Raw genomic sequence first — 13,069 nt, forward strand, 5'->3', positions numbered from 1 at the left:
ATAACAAGATCCCAGTTAAAGATTTTTTTGAATGAGAAATCAGCAACTCATCCTGTCACTAGTGAGGGCCTTTTGTCGAGGAAATGGACAAGGTTGTGAATGATTATCTAAATGTGACCCCTAGTGTCCAACTTGTGTGGAACTCAGAGGGAAAGCAGTGTGAATAGAGTACTGGAAACCCAACAGTATTCGGTCTAGTTTCGTCATTTTACATATATGTGACGAAGGCCATGAGAGTGCCTGGGTGTGTTGCCTCTAGTCATACAGATGTACAGTCTTTGAGACTGAGTCTTCTAAGCCCCGGGCTAGTTTGATCTTTCCAAGAATTGTCAAAAAATGCCATTGGCCTTAGGTAGTTTGTTATAGGATCTACCATGAAAGAATGTGGGAATTGTTTTCACATGAGCTGAATTAAAAAGCAGGTACTGACATCATTAACACACTCAAGTCATCAGAAACAATTTTACTTGTTCATGTTGGGAATTGTTAACATTTTTTAAATGATTAAAAACCTTCCTATCTTCTTGCCATTCCACATCTCATTGTCAAGTGACAGACAACATTTCTTCTCAACCCCAGTTCACCCTGATCTTCAAAGACATTATATCACGCAAGTAGAACATTCAGTCAGATGGAAGTCAGATGGTCCCGGTCTCCAGAGAACCTTGGCTGAGGCCTTGAGTGTCTGCAGCTGTTACATTATGTCTGTTTCCTGTCCTGCTCACCCTGTGCAAAGCGATGCCAAAAGACGTTATGTTCACCCAGGCCCTCCTGGCTCTCCAGCAGGCCCAGGTGCCCTAACTCCCACTGGCAATTCACTACCATAGGATATGGCCTATTCATCCTCAGAATCCTGCACATCACTGCTTCCCATTCCATCCTCCCACCTCTTGAGTCCCAGTCTACAGAGTGATTCTGCCTCAACTTCACCGAAAAAAAAAGATGCCAAGTTGCCTTGGTCACTCTAAAGCATCTCTCTTCTACCCCTCTTCCAAGGAAAACGCCATTCCTAGAGATTTGGATTTCATGACTTTGTTCCCATCTATTTAAGTGTTTTTTTTTTTTTCTTTTTGCTACATTGTGGGGCTTGAACTCTGGGCCTAGGCTCTGTCCCTAAACTCTTCAGCTCAAGACTAGCACTCTACCACTTTGAGCCACAGTGCCACTTCCAGATTTCTGCTGGTTAATTGAAGTCTCATGGACTTTGGTGCCCAGACTGGCTTTGAACCTTGATCCTCAGATCTCTGCCTCCTGAGTAGCTAGGATTACAGGTGTGAGCCACCAGTGCTTGGCATAGTGTTCTTTTTCTGTTCTATCATTTCTTCTCTTGCTAGAAAAACACTTCAATCTCCTTTAGCCATAAAGACTTTTAGATAATTTCAAGTGGAGCTGATCTTTACCTTCTACTTCCAAACGTGCTTATTAATTAGTTGTGGGTGAGAATGTCCTTCAATCCTCACACTTCCACTTCTATTCCATTTGTCTTTTGAAGTTATTTTTACAGAAAATTAAAATATCGATCTGGTCACTAAGTGTCAAATTCTCAGTCCACAGACTTCTTTTTAAAAATCTTGCCATAGTGTTCTGGTCACTATGGACATATTTATTAAACATCTACTTTGGTAAGGTCCTGAGCAGAGTCCTGTGAGGAATAAGATGAGTGATACCCCACCAAGTACTGCAGCTAGCTATAGAAACAATGGCAGGAAGTGCTCTTGTAGTTCCATACTATTTGCATATGTGTCTAAATCACCTAAATTAGAATATAAGTCCCTTAAGGGAAGGAATCTTGATTTCTGTCCCAAGTTGTGCTTTGCCTTGAGCCTTGTACCCTAGTAAGTTTCTGTGGTGGCCAGCCTTAGAGATGGTCCCAGTGAGTATCGCTGGAGTACTGGTGTTTGTGACTTTGTGTCATCTCTTCACATATTAGATAGAACTGGCCACTGCAACCAATAAGATTATTAAGGAAATGATGGCTATGACTTCTGAGCAAGGTTATGAAAGACATTATGACTATGTCTTATTTCTTGGCTTGCTCTAGGGGAAAGCTGGCTGTCATGACACTCAAGCAGCTGTAGGATTGAGGCTTCCTGCCAATTAGCTAAGTGAGTCATCTTGGAAATGGATCCTTCAGGCCGTTCAAAGCCTCTTGATGACATCTTGGCTACAATATTAGACATGAACCAAAACCTCCCAGCTAAACCATTATCAAACTCAATCCACAGAAATGAGTGACATAATACTTATTTCTTAGGATGCTAAGTTTTGTATTTACTGTTACATCAGTGTTACCAAAATCTGAATTTTGGTAGCAGTGCTGACATAACAAAACCTAAGAACACAGGAGTCGCTTTGGGGCCAAAAAGCAGGCAGAATTAGAAGAAATTGTTAGAAAATATGAATGGCCCTGGGGGGGACAGATAGTAGAAGTTTGGTCTTCGAAAAGCTTTCATGTAAAAGCTAAATAATAAAGAAAATGGGACAAACCTGAGGGAAGAAAATACTTTCTACAAAGTGGCAAAAATCTAGTATATGTAGTGGACAGTAGAAATGACAAGTAATTGAGTAATTTGCCAATCTCCAGAGGAGATTGCTAATCAGTGTTGAAGGTACTACCTGATACATTACTGTAAGCCGTAAGAAAAGTGAAGAGAGATAAGCTGGAGGAAGAACTGGTAAAAACAAAAAGGCCCAAGAAGTATTATCTTGAACATTTCTGGTTTCTCTTGGCAGATTACTCAGAAAAGTAAACATTGTAACCTCCTCTGTTAAAATTGTAGAAAGACTCAAGTTTGTGCCTTGGAGAACTCCTTGAAGTTTAAGAATGTAATCCTTGGGCTGGGAGTTTGGCCTGGTGGTAGAGTGCTTGCCTAGAATGAACGAAGACCCAGGTTCGATTCCTCGGTACCACATATACATAGCAAAAAGCTGGAAGTGGTGCTGAGGCTCAAGTGGTAGAGCTCTAGCCTTGAGAAAGTCCAAGGACAGTATTCAAGCCCAGGACTGGCAAAAAAAAAAAAAAAGAATGTAAGCCTTTGGCAGTCTCAGAGAGGCTCACGGTGGAGAGAAAGAGTTATCTTGATGTAGTTTATGGACATGGCTTTTATCTAAAGGTGTGTGTCTCCATATTACAATTTACAGATTCACAAATTCCATTGTCAGAGCTGTGACCAGTCTATTCTAAAAAGGGCAGAGAAAATGCAAAGGCAAAGTGGCCTTTGAATCCCCAACTGTGTACAGGTAGGAAACAGGAAAGTATGCACTGCGAAGTAAGTTACCTTTTCTAGGAAGGATGTTGATTCCGAGGGGAGCCAAGAACAGTAAGAATCATTCTGAGACTAAGTACTGACTGCCAGGCCTCCCTCAGACCCCTGTGTAGAGGCTGAGGGAGGCTGCCTGCCAACAGCCATGGGCTGAAGCCGTCTTGGAAGTGGATTTTTCAGCCCCAGTCAAGCCCTCAGACAACTATAATCCACTAGTATATTGACTGTAATTGAATTCACAAGCCAAATGGCTCATGAATTTCCCACACACCAACACTGCATGAGATAAGAGAAGTTTATTTGGGCTACAAAGTTTGGGGCTAATCTTTCATGCAGCAATTAATAACTTATAAGGTACTTGATAAATATCTGTTAAGGTAATAATTCCTCCTGAAGGAATTAAGGGAATCCCTCATGCACTCAAGAATTAAAGTCCCTCTAAAAATCCTTCCAATGTCAGGAAGAAAAGTTGACTCTTAACAATCATTATGAACCCATCATAGCGCTGTGGGGATTCACTCCCATCTGACCAATGCAGGGTGGTTATTGCTATCTTATGAAACATACAGGGAACAGCCAGGGGAAAGACTGTGAGCCCATGAGTTCCCTCATTCATTTTCTCTTTTGTCTTGAAGTTGCCTTTGTTGTCATTGCTTCATGTTCCAAGGTTATAAGAAAATATAAGTGAAAGGGATATAGCCAGGAAACCCCTACCTTGTTTTTATACATTTAGAGGCATTCTTTGGAATAGAAGAGGTTTAAATGCTAAATCCCAAGATAATCAACACAAAAGCATTGTTCTGTGGAGCCAGTAAAGAAGGTAGAATTCTGTTTCTCAAATCAGTCCACAGGTATCAACAAAGCCTGCAAAAAAAGAGTAGTCTCTCAGATTGACAGGTTCAAGGACCAATGAGATGTGTGCTCACCTCATATCTGGCCCTGCCCTCTTCCAGGAAGCCATATCATTGTCTGAAAATTGTGAATGTAAATTAGTTCCCACAAAGGCACAGAATTGTTCTGTTGTATTCTTACCAAACCCATCAACATTCAAAGGCTCGCCTCTGAGCTGAACAACCCTACAGTTAGGCAAACTACAAAAATCTCAAACTATAATAGCCTGGCAAGCTTAGCTGCCAAATTCTGTTTTTGTAAAAAGGCATAACCTGCTTGATCACCTGTGTGTGGTTTCATCCTTGTGATTATTGACTGTGGGCATCATAAGGTGACATCCCAGTGACGGCCACCTACGTGTAGTTATGATCACCTGCATGTGGTATTTGCCTTTAAAAACTCAGTCCCCTGAGGCTCAGAGCTACTTTCTATTGGCCTGAAGGTGGGGAGTAGTCACTGTGCCCCTATGAAACTGACTCCTAGCTCAATTCACCGAGTGCTGATGACTCTATGCGGGAGGACCTGAACCCCTAGTAATAAAGTGGCTTCCAGAAACAGCTTCCAAAGATGGACTTCCTGTTCATAAGTGAGAAAGTTGCTAGGAATTGGCAATTTGTCATTGACTCTTTTGAGGAGAGCAAATGTCCTGATCACATTGCTAGCAGGAAGAAGTGGGCAAAGAGAAGATGGGCATCCAGTCACATCTGTCCCATTTCCCAACCTTTGAAGGCACTGTGGCCAAAAACGATTCACATGACCTTGGGAGAACTGGCCATAAATGACCAATGGGAAGCAGGTGTGGGGGTTAGCATATGACATCGGACTAGTGCAGGTCAGCTCTAGTGCTGCAGGAGCCCCTGTCAATCCTTGTTCTTAAAACAAGATTCTCCTCCCAACATAGCTCTCCATAAGAGGGTGGTGAACACTAGAATTTGAAAAAGAGTCCCCCACTCCTTACGCCCTACACACTCCCTTCACAGAAGAACAAAATGGCGAGGTTTGCCTTTTAGGAGACAGATGCCTGGGGAGTTACTTCACTTAGGGCCAACCTGTGCTCTCGGCAGCAGAGGTGATTATTTTTCTTAATTACTAAGCTTTGCATCTTGTTGTGTGAGCTGTCAGCATCTTAATTTAGCTGATAACTTTCCACAGTCATTTCAGATTTATTTAATACCTAATTTATTTTACATAACTTTTGCAGCAAATGTTAATCAGAGGCCCCAAAAAACTCTTTTAATAAGCTCAATAGTTTACAGTGAACACTACCCTGAGGACTGTTTTATGAAAATGATGACCAGGTACAGGGTCTATAGCTTTCCGAATCAATAAGTTACCAACTAATGAATCAAAAGGTCTTGAACTTGCACCACATTACCAGTCTCATGTAACATATGCACAAATGAGCACTTAAAATTTGCTACCAATAACTAGCTACATTTCCATCAGTCCAGCAGCTAGGTGTAGGAGACTAATCTTGCAGGGAATGTCTAAGGATACCCACTACTCAATAACTAAACTAATCTTGGTTTTGTTACTACAGTAATTTCTCTTGCAAAATTCTTTATCAATCAGAAAATAAGATTGGCCAAAATGCCATTTGTGCTGCACTCATCAATTAGTGGTGACTTCAAAATGCGAAATCTTCTTGGTGACATTTATAAGCCAAGATGCAAATGTAGTAGAAAACACAAGAAGATCCTAAAATATTTGTGAAAATGGAAACATTACTGGGCACTGGTGGCTTGCACCTGTAATCCTAGATACTTGAGAGATTGTTGGGGTAATTCAAGGCCAGCCCAGTCCGTGAAGAGCTAGGTAGGTGGTATGCCTCCGTTATCCAAGCTACTCAGACACCTAATGTAAGTATATTGTGTCCAGACATACCAAGGCAGGAAGTGAGATCCTATCTCAAAAATCTTAAGTAAAAGCTAGGCACCAGTGGCTCATGCCTGTAATCTAGCTACTTGGGAGGCTAAGATCTGAGGACTGCAGTTTGAAACAGCCAAGGCAGGAAGGCCTAAGAGACTCTCATCAGAAAAAAAGCTAGAAATGGGGCTATGGCTCAAGTGATAGCATGTTAGCCTTGAGCAGAAAAGAGCTCAGAGACAGTTCAAGCTCAGGACTGGCCAAAAAAGAAAAAAATCATGATTAAAAGCCAGGTACCAGTGGCTCATGTTAGTATTCTTAGCTACTCGGGAGAAGGGGGGAGGTGAAGATTTTATTCAAAGCCAACAGATAAATCTGAGACACACTCTTCATTAATGAGCAAAACTGGAAGTGGAGGTGTGCCTCAAGCCGTAGAGTACCAGCCTATTCTTGCCCGATGGAAAAGATTAGCAAGAGAGCAAGGCCCTAGCCAGGTGTGGATGGCTCACACCTGTAATCCTGGCTACTCAGGAGGAGAGGATCTGAAGAATGTGATTCAAGGAATGCAGGCCCAGGCAGGAAATCCCATGACATTCTTACCTCCATGTAGCCACCCAAAGTCCAGGAGTAGAACTGTGGCTCTGGCTTTGAGCAAAACTCAACTGCTCCCAGTCCCTGAGAACGTTCCCAATCACCATGTCAGCGTGCATGCAGCCTCCACCCCAAACTCAATGAGGACAATAAACCTGAGATCATAAGAGCTAAGGTGCTTGTGAGGCACAGAGAGCTGGTTAGCAGTGGAGCCAGTCAGTTGGTCTCTGATCAACGATTTAAACCCAGTCGTGCTTTGTTTCAAACCCATCAACTCCAAGGAGCAAGAACTAGGAATGGCTATTGTAATAACCTGGCAGGCTTAGCTGCCAAACTGTTTTTGTTTTGTAAAAAAAATACTTAACCTGCCAGGCACGGTGGCTCACACCTGTAATCCTGGCTACCCAGGAGACTGAGACCTGAGGATTGTGGTTCAAAGCCAGCCTGGGCACTAAAGTCTGTGAGACTCTATCTCCAATTAACCACTAGAAAATCAGAAGTGGCACTGAGGTTTAACGGGTAGGGTAGTAGCCTTAAGCTGAAGAACTTAGGGACAGCACCCAGGCCTAGAGTTCACGCCCCATGACCAACAACAAAATGCTTAACCTACTTGAACACCTGCATGTGGTTTCATCTTCGTGGTTATCGACTATGGGCATAGTGAGGCGATGTCATCCAGGGACTGTCACCTGCGTGTGGTGTTTACCTTTAACAGCTCAGGCCCACTGAAGGGCAGGGCTGCTCTCAGCCAGAACAACTGACTCCTAGCTCAGTTCACTGAGTGCTATTACTAGGGGGTTCAGGGTCCCCCAGAATGGTTGGGATATTACAGCTATAGCACTCCCTTGGACTTGTGACGCCTCACCTAAGAGCGGGGGACAAGGGTCAAGTAAGAACCCACAATTGCCTTTTTTTTTTTTTTTTTTTTGCCAGTCCTGGGCTTGAGCTCAGGGTCTGAGCACTGTCCTTGGACTTTCTCAAGGCTAGAGCTCTACCACTTGCGTCTCAGCACCACTTCCGGGTTTTTTCTATGTATGTGGTACCGAGGAATCGAACCCGGGTCTTCATGCATGCTAGGCAAGCACTTTAACCACTAGGCCAAACTCCCAGCCCCACAATTGCCTTTTAAATGGCTTTGCTTTTAGCAAAGCGCAGTCCACCTATTTTTCTGTGGAGGAATGCTCATTGACTGCAGCCTCCCTGTGGATTTCTGCACAGAAGATGGACGTGGCGGGTGGACTCCGCTGACTCAGCCTGTGTGGGCTTCATATCAGGAGAAGTGAACCCGTATTCACTTGCCAGACTCCCACCTGTTGAAGTTATCCACTCTGAGTTGCGTTTCTTTGAGCTTGGACAACACATTGATTAGGTGGTTATGCTTGAGTTAAGAGTGGTTTGTCTTTGCTGCCTTGCTTTTTTGACCTGACATTGACTATCTGGTTTATATTGCTCTAAGGAATGTAAGCAGTGGCTTATTTTTGTTGTTGTTGTTTCAATTATAGAAATTGTTTTTCTTCTAGCTGAAGAGGTAACGGGGTACATATGCCATAAAATAAGTCATCTGTGAAGCAAATTCATAGAGATGTGTTTGATAGAGGTGACCTCCTTCCCCTTTTGGAGAGTAAATAACTGTTAAGGCAAAGTAGTATTATAAGCAAGGACTTGTGTATTCATATATTAATTATGCATTTGTAGGCTTTTATGAGCTCTGGAAAAACCTGAAAATATACTTCGTATTTCTTTTATAGTCTACACCACACAACTAAGCCCTTAATTATGCAATAATTCTTTTCACATGCTGGTTTTGAAGACCTTTAAAAGTGAAAGTTCATGTATGAAACTTTTTATTCTGTGGGTCATGGGGCTTGAACTTGGCCTGGGTGCTGTCTCTGAGGTCTTCAGCTTAAGGTTACCACCCTACCCTAGAACCAAGCTCCATTTCCCATTTTCTAGAGGTTAATTTGGAGATAAGAGTCTCAGGTCCTTCTGTGCCCAGGTTGGCTTTGAACCTTGATCCTCAGATCTCAGCCTCCTGAGTAGCTAGGATTACAGGCATGAGCCACCACGCCCAGCTATATGAAATTTCTTCTGTCCTTTACAAGAGCTAACACAATCCTTAGCACATAGAAGGTACTTGAACAAGTCTTGTCCTTGGTTGGTTTTCAGCAGATGAAATATTAATACTTGGGTACTCATGGATAGCTGGTCAGGCAAGGAAGGTCAGATTAATGAAGAGCTGTTAATACCACACCACAGAAGGTAGAAACATCGGTGACCAGAAGAGGAACAAGCTAGAGATTTGATGGTAGCAGGGAAATGGTTTGAAAGCTCTTTAAAGAGCCAGGTGAGAAATTTTATCTTAAGTGAAGGATGCTGCCAGTGGACGTGGAAAAGATGGATGAAAGAAATGCATGAAACTTCATCAGTTAGATGCAGTTTTATTTTTCTAACTTTGGTAAATATTTAAGTGTGAAGCCATTTGCTACTGGTAATTGGCAGAGGTTGAAAGGACATTCTGTACAGAACCAAAGCAATTTTCCATTACACAGTTAAGATACAGAAGGAAGGCAAAGTGAAGACTTCAACGTATTTGTGCAGTCAGAGCATAGGTAAGGATGAGAACTTCAATATGTTGTATGAAGAATGGCTGAAGTTTGGAGAAGTAGAGGATACAATAGTTAACTCTTTTTTTGCTACTTTTTTTTGTGCTTGTACTCACTGTGCTATAGCTTTCTTGCTCACGGTTGGTACTTTATTACTTAAGCCACTCCTCTACTTCTGAAATTTTTGTAGATTAATTTAAGATAAAAGTCTAAACATTCCTGCCGAGGCTGGCTTCAAACCATAGTAGTCAAATCTCAGCCTCCTGAGTAGCTAGGATTACAGGGGTGAACGACCAGCATACCCTGGCTAGTAAACTATCTTTTAATTTTGCTACAGCTCATAATAAGTTACTATATTTTACATTAATAATATTTGCTAGCAGTAGTATTTATAACTGATATTATTGAACCTGTATCAGGCATTGTATTCCACCAAAACTTTCAGATAATGTCTCATGTACCCGCCACCTCACTCAGAGAATAATAACATTTACCATATCGTTTATTAAATTCCTTACCACAACTTCAAGTACTGAGACCATCCAAACCTTTTTGGCAGAAAAGAAAAGAAAGACACTGAGAAGTTAAGCTAGTAAATGATCGAGCTGGAATGTGAACCAAGGCAGTTGGAAATCAGAGCTCCCCAGTATTGTCATAAGCATTTTCCAGGGAAGGAAAACTAAGCACAAAAAACTAAGCCCCTGCCCCACAGCCATATGAGGAATGATGACAAGATAGGAATGTGATGTCATTGGAAACCCCTGGCAATTAAGCCAGCTGTGACTCCATATAAAGACTAAGTAACTTAAGTTCATAACAATGAGACAAGCTGGGCTGTGGGGGTTCTGAAGTCCACAACAACACACACGGGGAACTGGGGGGGAGCAGTAGAGGGTACATGAGTCTCTAATCTTCCAGATATGTTCCAGGGAGATTCCCTTCCCTTGCCTTTGTACTTGATGAGGGCTGCAGAGCACCATAGAGATACATATTCTAAGAGCTCCTATGCAGCATCCAGAATGTTCCATCCCCTCACAGAATTTCTGGAAAGAGCAGGCCTCCTCTAAGAAATCACTGTCTCATCACAAGAATGGTGATAATGAAAATGGCAGCTCTCATTAGGTATAGTATTCTGTTTTGTGGGCCTGACCTCATCCTTTTAAGATGGTTCTATTATTACTCTCATTTTACTGTAAGAAAAGATTTGAAAATGGTGAGGAAGGGGGAAGATGACCAAGGGTGAAACCCCCTGGGACTCAGGAGAGAAGATTATTCCATTTTCTGTTCCTATTTATAAGGCTGGCTTTAACTGAAAGTGACATAGAAGTAAGGGTCAGGCCATGAGTTTGGCCTAGTGGTAGAATGCTTGCGTGCCTAGCATGCACAAAGACATAGAAAAAGCCAGAAGTGGTGCTGTGGCTCAAGTGGTAGAGCTTTAGCCTTGAGATAGCCCAAAGATAGTGCTCAGGCCCTGAGTTCAAGCCACAGGACTGGCAGGGAAAGAAAAGTGAGGGTCAAATATTCATAAATAGGAAACACTGAAGTGCCTGCTATCAGAACAGCATCTATCTAATCCACAGGCAGATGCAAAAATCGTTGTTGTCGGGCCGGGAGTTTGGCCTAGTGGTAGAGTGCTTGCCTAGCATGCACGAAGACCCGGGTTCGATTCCTTGGTACCACATACTTAGAAAAAGCCAGAAGTGGTGCTGAGGCTCAAGTGGTAGACTTCTGGCCTTGAGAAAAAAATCCAAGGACAGAGCTCAGGCCCTGAGCTTAAAGCCCAGGGCTGGCAAAAAAAAAAAAAAAAAAAAAAAAAATTGTTGTTGTCTACACATGCATACAGTTTGGTCTAGTATATTGATAAACCAAGGTAGAATATAAATGCCCTCTAAAAATTACCAGATTGGGGGCCGGGAGTTTGGCCTAGTGGTAGAGTGCTTGCCTAGCATACACAAAGACCCGGGTTCAATTCCTCGGTACCACATACATAGAAAAAAGCCGAAGTGGTGCTGAGGCTCAAGTGGTAGAGTGCTAGCCTTGAGAAAGTCCAAGGACAGTGCTCAGGCCCTGAGCCCAAGCCCAAGACTGGCAAAAAAAAAAGTTACCAGATTGGGGGAGGGGCATGTCAGCACCTAACATTTCTGGCAAAGAGACCTTTAGAAGGTATATTTGAGTATCAAAAGCAGCCAGATGTGTGTGCTGAGATCTTTCTCCTGCTGGCTCCCTCAAGACACGGAAGTTCCAGAGCCAGGATTGCCTCTCCAGCCTCAGATGGTGGGCTAGCTGTCTGGCTGATGTTCTGACTCTTTTGACTGAGTTTCTGGATAACTCCCAGATGCACAGAGGACTTTAAATTTTCAAGGTCCACAATGACCTCTATCTAATGGAGATACTAGCTTCCCTTATTTTCCATCAAAAGTATATTCATTTGCTTATCTACAGTTTCATTTCTTTGTTTCAATTAACTGAGATCACGCACAGTCTGAAAATGTTAAATAGGAAACTCCAGACATAGGTAACCCATACACTTTCAATGGCCAGCCTTTTCTGAGTCGCATGACAGAATCTCAAGCTGTTCCATTCCGTCCTGCCTGGAACTCAAGTCAGCCCTTATTCCAACAGGTCTGTGTATTGTGCTGTATACATTGCCTAGCTGTTACCCACTAATAGCCTTCTTGATTGTCACAGCAACTGCCTTGATATGGTGATAGTTGAGTTTTGGTAACTCTTATTTTTATTTAATAGTGTTTCCAAGGCACAAGAGTAGCAACGTTAGTAATTTTTACTACAGTATATTGTTCTATTTTACTATAGTTATTAATTGGGCATAGTAGAGATCAACAATATTAAGTTAAACTTTTTGAATGCATAGGAAAACAGTATTACAAGGTTCAGGTCTCACCTCAATTTCAGGCATCCACTCAGGATATCTCTTATTCCACACAGAGAAAAGGGAGCCACTGTAGCCAACATCGCCCATTGGGCAAAGAATGGAAGAGGGGTGTGAGTGTGGGAGTTGTCACCCAGTCTCTGGTGAGGAAGCTTTGTTGAAAGTGCTGGCCAGTAGACGGGAGGAGTGACTGGTCGCAACAGTAGGTGGTAGGTCCATCCTTACAGAAAGTATTCCCAGTAGGAATCATCTCCCAAATCTCACCTGAAGGGAAGAGGAGCAGCCTGTCATGGGATACCAGGTCTAGTTGTACTTTCTGCATTTTTAAACAGCAGCTTCTTAGAACAGAAGCTGTCAGTCTCCTTCCTCATGGTCCTCTGCACAAACAGCAGATTGCTTGCTTCTCCATCACAGAAAATCGAGGATCATACTAATTGTGTAGTTTTTTCCTTCCTTCTGCTTGCAATAAACTGTGAGAGCCAAGAGTTTGCTTCTCCCTCGGCCCCTCCCTGTACCATGAGAACACTCCAGGCAGGAACTGTCCTGAGCTCTTCTCAGCAAGCCTTTTGGTCTGTATAAATCCTTTAGAAATAGACTGGGGGCCGGGGGAGGGGTGGCAAGAGAGAAAAGGAGGGAAACGAGATCCACTCATCAGAAAGCCATCTTCAAGGATTCCAAGCACCCTGTTTAACACCAGCTGTATAATGAGGAAGACGGCAAAAGATGGCAGAAATGGACTGAAGTTCTGTCTTCCTGCGTCATGTCTATGCCCCCATGCTCTCATTTTCTGCCAAATTCCTTCGCTAATAAACTTTTCCATCACCTTTAATATGTTCGGATCTTGTCTGACTTCTCTGACTAGATGCAAGCATTGAGGTTCATTTAGATCGGTGTGGGGCTTGAACTCTGGGCCTGGGCATTGTTGTTCCTGAGCTCTTCAGCTCAAGGCTACCACCCTACCCCTT

General features: G+C 42.8%; 1 long non-coding RNA gene across 1 annotated transcript; it reads right to left on the bottom strand.

The window, feature by feature from the left end:
• Nucleotides 1-448: 448 nt before the first annotated feature.
• LOC150064379 (uncharacterized) lies at nt 449-6,736 on the bottom strand. The gene is made up of 2 exons (XR_016535155.1): nt 6,621-6,736; nt 449-726 (listed from the first exon to the last, which is right to left on the bottom strand). It is a non-coding gene; the product is annotated as an uncharacterized LOC150064379 (long non-coding RNA).
• Between the last annotated feature and the right edge of the window lie 6,333 nt (nt 6,737-13,069).

This window comes from Megascapheus bottae, chromosome 4, assembly GCF_031878675.1.
Source record: "Megascapheus bottae isolate mThoBot1 chromosome 4, mThoBot2.hap1, whole genome shotgun sequence".
Lineage (NCBI taxonomy): Eukaryota > Metazoa > Chordata > Mammalia > Rodentia > Geomyidae > Megascapheus > Megascapheus bottae.